Below are 6,896 nucleotides of genomic sequence, written 5' to 3'. Positions count from 1 at the left end.
ATTACAATAATATTTTTCTTTCTTATGTAGATGAACTTAAATGTCAACTATTGCCTCTATGTACACAACTCAAATTTCAACAAACACAAAAATTGACTAATTCACTCTAGCAACACAACAAAGAAAGTGACAAACCTATCAAAAGTGCATTACTTCATATGTACATAGAGTTTTGAAGTCTAAAGATCAACCAATGAGTTAAATTAACTAAAACAGTGGTACCCAATGAGTTAAATGTAACTAAAACAGTGTTTCTTGACGTTTCTTAAATGTCAAGAATAACTTTTCTTGACGTTTTTGAAAATGTCAAGGAAGCCAGTATCAAGAATGTCGATTTTCTTGACGTTTTAAAAACGTCAAGAAAAGTAACACATGACATTTAAAAAACATCAAGAAATACAGACATGTTTGAAATAACAAGAATATGGACATTCTTGACAAGGAAAAAAGGTCAAGAAATTTTGTGAACTTGACATTTAAAAAACGTCAAGAAACACAGACACTTAACATTTTTGAAATGTCAAGAATATGAGCATTCTTGACAAAGAAAAAAACATCAAGAAATTTTGTGAACTTGATATTTAAAAAACGTCAAAAAATTTGCTTGTGATTTTTTAGATAAATCTACAATGTTGACGTTTTGATCTATAATTGCTCCTGTATTTTGATCCATTGTATATATATGACATACATTCATCATCAAATAAACAATATGCACACGTTAACAAACTTATATATCAACAAAAAACCACCAATATTCCTTTATAAAAACTTAACTTCTTTAACATTGTTAATAGTACAACCTAAGGAACATAATTCTAACAATCAACCCATATGGACACTTCCAAGATAATATAAGGGACATAATTCTAATAGTCAACTCAATATGAATAGTTTCAAAAAATACATTTCCAGAACTTCTATAAAAAACATCTATATACCCACACATGTACCAATCCAAAACTATCCTCCCCACGGGGCATATTTGGACAATACCAAAAGATATTTACACCTATATGGATATGAAGTAAATCCGGAAATTGATCAATTAGAACAAACACATCAAAAATGACCAATGACGATCACATGTAGCAACCTAAAAAGTCAACCAACTCTATCTGCACCTCATCTAACTCGATTTGTGAGTACGGTTTTCTTGTATCAATCTATAAACATAAAAGCAAAATATTATAATGGATTCTATTTTTCCCTATGCTATTTGAAATTTCAAAATAATGATAACAAACCAAATCTGAGATGACAATGCTTCTTTTGGTCACAATATCCCTCATATACCTCATGACGTAGTATCTGCATTCAGTGCTCCCAACTTGTGGAGGATACTACAGAGAAAAAACCAGTAAATAAGAATGATGTAATCCTTACGCACTAGATGTCTACTTATTATGATGATTAAGTAGTCATTATTAATTTATACTTGCCTTTACTGTTCTCCATAAGGTTTGCTTCTGCCTTTTTTTAATATTCTTTTGAGATTGAAATAACGCAATTGCCCTATTTGTCAAGAAATAACCATAAATTCTAAAATAAAGTACACTTTAAAACAAACACTACAAATGAAAAAGGTTAACTTGCGTGTCAGTTATATATCTTATATCTACCCGTGATGTTGTCCTTATTGAGTCTAGGTAGTACATAGTATCATCGTATGAATTTATAGCAAGTAGTGCTTAATGACCACTAGTTAATAAAATATAACTAGTATTTTCATTGCTAATGAAAATTGATAAAAACAAAATGTGTTTTAACTCACCAAGGATTAAAAGGAGCAAGAACTATTTGGTTTGCTTTTGAGACCATTAGTCTACTACACAGGTTTTGAGTTTTAACTTCCTGAGAGTTATGTCCAGAAGAATGAGAGATGGATCTACAAAAGTGTATTGTGAACTTTCCTTTGAATCAATAAATGATGAGTGCAAGTACCTACAAAAGATTTATAACATAACTATAGATGACCAAAATTGGAAAGAAACATCAGAACTGAAGTCTACAAAAATAATAACATTACTTGCCATGTAAGCCACCAAATTCATTGTCTTGACTTCATCCATGTTACAAAAGTTAATTATATCCTCTCGCAGGACACAACTCTTTCGACTGATGCCAAAAATTCCAACTGGAAGTTGTAAAGAAATACTAGATTCTTTGGCCATCCCCTTTTCAGTATATCTAAGAATGGATTTCAAGAATATCGGAAGAACCGATGTTGAGTTACTAACTTCTTTTTCTTAGTCATTTCCATTAAAGATTTCTCCTAATGCAACAAAATCATAGCAACAAAAGTTATAAAGTAGAAAAATTAGACATTTGATTAACTTAATTGATTTTATTAGAGTCACTTACCTTAAATATTTTCAAATCTTCTACGTTGCAATTTTTACATTCACCTTTATCTTGTCTCTTCGTTTCTCTAGGGACTTAATCTCCTATTTCTATTTCTTTTCATATGCAGTCTTCATCTTGCCTTTTTGTTTATCTTGAGATTCGATCTCATCTACTAAAAATTGCTTTGAGCAACTTCCATATCCAGAAAATGTTGTAGAAGATGACATTTGAAGACGAGCTTCTAATTCTCTAACACATTAACGAAGTGCTTCATTCTTACTTACAATTTTCTTGTTTTAATCCTTCCCATGTTTTAATTTTCGTTTCACTGTATAAAAGTAAGCCATTGGAGTAACAAAACCACCAACCCCAAGTACACACCCGTGCCTTTCTTAAGAATCCAAAGCTTGTGTTAAGATATCATTGGGAGAGTGATGTTTGTGGCATAATGGATCTGTATTATTCTTTGAAATCTCATCCTAAAAAGAAATGAAATTTAATATAATTAAGCTATATGTCATATACTTCATGTAAATTTAATACTTGTCTTATTATTTGATTGACGACTTGTTGAACATCTTCATTATCATATTCTGATTTCTTATTAACTCGAGCCTTCTTCCACAGGTTAGCTCAATCGAAATCACTTTCATTTGAGATACTTTCTTCTACATTCAAATGAAGAAAAAAAATAAGATATTGTAATAAATTTAGGAATCGTGAGAACATATACTAAATTCTTACCATCTCCTCAACAAGATTAGCATAACTTTTCCTTGAAATTCGATGATTGTACTTATTCTTAGATTAACGTTCTTGTTGCAAGCATCTTTTTTCCTATAAAAACATAATGATTATTAGTAGGGAATGACTTAACAAATATTTATAAAATTAAATTATAATATACTTGAAACTTTACATGCAATCTCGATCTTACAAACTCTTCTCAATGACTTTGATAAATAAATTAATACTCTTCTAATGGATTTATTAGAAGTTGAGGTTCATCTTTAAATGGCATAATGTATTTTGTTATCGGCCAATTCTTAAACTGATGACAAGCTATGCCTGCAGTTTTCATAATATTCTTCCTAGATGTTGTATCAATTACAAAGGCGGCTTAAACATTGAAAAGTTAGTGAAAACATTACATATACATCTACAATATTATCAAGATAAAAAGTTGAATATATATATCTCAATTGTACTACATATCTTATCTTTCAACTAGTAGGCACACGTTTCCAAGATGTAAATATAATAGGTACATGATAATGTATAGAGGACCCAATGAAAGACTTTAACTTAACTCCATTTTCACCAATGGGTACGCCATCTTCATTGTATTCCACAAACTTCTTTTCTACCGCACTCTTAATATGTGTTACATCCAATATAATACTAGCTCCCCATTCTCTCTTCTTTTGATTGGTGGTTTCATTTGACCTAACAACTACTATTTCTTTGTCACCAAGCACTAAATCTTTGTCACCCATTGTGTTATGCTCCATCTGGTGTATAAGTCAAAAACTGCAATCAAATTTAAGAAACAATTAGCATTGTATACATATTAAGCAAAAAAAAAAAATCAAATGTGATTGATAAAAATTATAAATTAAAAAAATTATCATATTACACAATATATAACCTACCCATAAAATGTTTTGTAGGTATCCATGTGCCTTCACAATTTAATCGTACATATGTTGACATGTTCTCATCCAAGTCCTTATGTACATCAACATTCGACATATCATTGGGTATTCCTTGACAGTGTAATATTGTATCTACAAGTTCGTCATCATTATATCTATCTTCAAAGTCCCTTTGTGGTGGGGTAAGCACAATTGACCATCTAACATCACTTGGATTCTCAACATAAAATACTTGTCTTGCTTGGGCTTCTATTATAAAAGAATCAGACTTGTGACTTAATCTATTTAAATCAACTAAGACAAAACCGAGCTCATTGATTTTGATACCACTATTGTTCTCAACTCAATCACATCTAAACAGAACAACATTAAACGTATGATAATTTAGTTCTTGTATCTCTTGTATCACTCCATAAAAAGACAGACCTCCAATGATGAGAATTTTATCTTTTGAACTAGACACTTGCATCGTTTTTTCAACTAAACTAACTTCACTATTTTGTATACTTTGATCCTTATCACAAGATTTTGTGTGATAGCAACATCCATTAATTACGTAACTACCATACGTAATCACAAAAGGATGAGGACCATGAGCAATTCACCTCAAGTTATCTGAAACTTCAGTATTTCCCATTTCAAGCTTAGTTGCCACCTACCATGAGAATTTTCATTCCAACTCAGGCATTAAAAAATGTATGTAAAATAATAGGTTGAACATTTTACCTCTTCTCGTAGCCAAGATATAAAAACCTGATTATGTTCCTCTTGAATCCATTTCTGATTTTTGAACTTATTTCGATGTTACAATTGCAAAACCATCATATGTTTTCTTTGAAGTGAACATTGAAGCATTGTATAGTTAGATTTATATCATAACTAAATGAAAAAATAAAACCAAAAAACCATTGACAAAATTTACTCTAAATATGGTTGCACATCAATTGTATTTTCCAAAACATACCGATGAGCTTGATATAAAAGTTCTTGTTCAGGTTTGAAAGAAACATCTTTAGACAATGGTTATCAATATTTTAATTGTCTAAACAATATTTTGAATTATGAGTGCCAACCCCAATAGGATCTACTCCAGATAGGAAATCAGAACAAAATTCAATGGCTTCTTCTACTATATAACTTTCAACAATACAATCTTCTGGACGATATCTATTTTTCACGGAGTTTTTAATGACTTTCCTGAATCTTTCAAAGGGATACATCCATTATAGATATATAGGCCCACAAAGTTTGACTTCCCTAACTATGTATACTGTGAGATGCACCATGACTGTGAAAAATGAAAGAGGTAAATACTTCTCCAATAAATATAATATAAGCACTATATCTTCTTCAAACTTTTCTAATTGCTGCACATCTAGGTCCTTGTTGCATATTGAATTGAAAAATATACACAATCGAGTTATGGCATACCAAACATATTTTTGCAGCACTGATCTTATCACAATAGAAAATAATTGTTGTAAGAGCACATGACAATTGTGAGTAACCTTCAGAAACCTTTATACCTGACAATGTCTTTAAAACACAACGTTTTTCATCCTTTGTAAGAGTATAACACGCGGAAGGAATGAATATTTTTTTTGTCACCGTTAACAGGTGTAAGCTCTGGTCGAATTTTTAAATGAACTAAATCATGTCTAGCATTCAATCCATCCTTACTTTTCCCTGGAATATCAAGAATCATACCTAAGATATTCATGCAAACATTTTTTTAAATGTGCATCTCATCTAAAGATCTTTCCAATATGGCAGCGGAAAAAAAGAAGACAACCTGTTCCAACAAATTTTTGAACTTCCTTTTGTGGTTTGTTTTTTATTGTTTTTCTTTCCTTTAGGAAATTCAGGATCTTTGATTTTTAAATATATAGCCTCCCCAGACAGTGGTTCTGGAATTGTACCAAGTTTCTTTTGATCGTTAAACGAATTTTTTTGGTGCCGATACAGATGATTTCGTGCTAGAAATCTTCAATGTCCAAGGTATGCTATTTTCTCCCCATATTTCAATCTTATAGAAGACGTATTGTCTCCACAAATTGGACACACCTTATACCCTTTCACACACCTAAGTGGGAAAATCGTTGATTGTTCACAACAAAACTGACCTTAAGTTGAATAATTCTTCTCGATAAACATCATAACATTCAACACCACTTTCTCATAAAAGTTTTAAATCTTCAGTTAGTGGTGCTAAGTATGTGTCAATGTCATCCCCTGGTTGTTTTGGACACGAAATCAACATTGATAGCATCATGTACTTTCTTTTCATATAACCATGGTGGAAGATTATAAATAACCATAACTACAAGCCAACAACTATATTTAGAACTCATTTCACCATGTGGATTTACTCCATCGACTGACAATGCTAAATCAAGATTCCTAGGTTCAGAACTAAAGTCTGGCCATTTATAGTCTACTAACTTCCAAACTAGAAAATCTGTTGGGTGTCGTAACTTACCATCTACAATTCTTTCATCAACGTGCCAAGTCAAATTTTTAGCACAATCAGTACTTTTAAAAAGTCTTTTGAATCGTGGAATTGGTGGAAAGTACCATATCACTTTTGAAGGTGTTTGTTTTTTCCCACATTTTGTATCCTTCCCGTTTTTCCACCTTGATTCTCTACCTTTAGAACATTCAATTGTATCTGCATATTCTTTTCTATACAAACAATAATCATTAGGGCATGCATGAATCTTCTCATATTCCATTCTTAGTGCACTGAAAGTTTTCTTTGCTTCATACATTGAATTTGGAAGCTCATTGCCAGTGGGCAAAAATTCCTTTAAGGTTTTGAGTAGTTCTGAAAAACTAGTATCATTCCATCCATATCTAACTTTTAAAGTATACAATTTGACTAATGTAGACAACATA

General features: G+C 31.2%; 2 pseudogenes; both read right to left on the bottom strand.

Annotated features, from left to right (window-relative positions):
• Positions 1–1,082: 1,082 nt before the first annotated feature.
• On the bottom strand, positions 1,083–3,842 carry LOC150033751 (uncharacterized; annotated as a pseudogene).
• A 136-nt stretch (positions 3,843–3,978) lies between these two features.
• LOC150033750 (uncharacterized) lies at positions 3,979–5,287 on the bottom strand (annotated as a pseudogene).
• Positions 5,288–6,896: the final 1,609 nt, after the last annotated feature.

This window comes from Benincasa hispida, chromosome 9, assembly GCF_027475165.1.
Source record: "Benincasa hispida cultivar pf3 chromosome 9, pf3_genome.v1.1, whole genome shotgun sequence".
NCBI classification, from domain to species: domain Eukaryota; kingdom Viridiplantae; phylum Streptophyta; class Magnoliopsida; order Cucurbitales; family Cucurbitaceae; genus Benincasa; species Benincasa hispida.
This window is presented reverse-complemented; position numbering and strand designations above follow the sequence as displayed.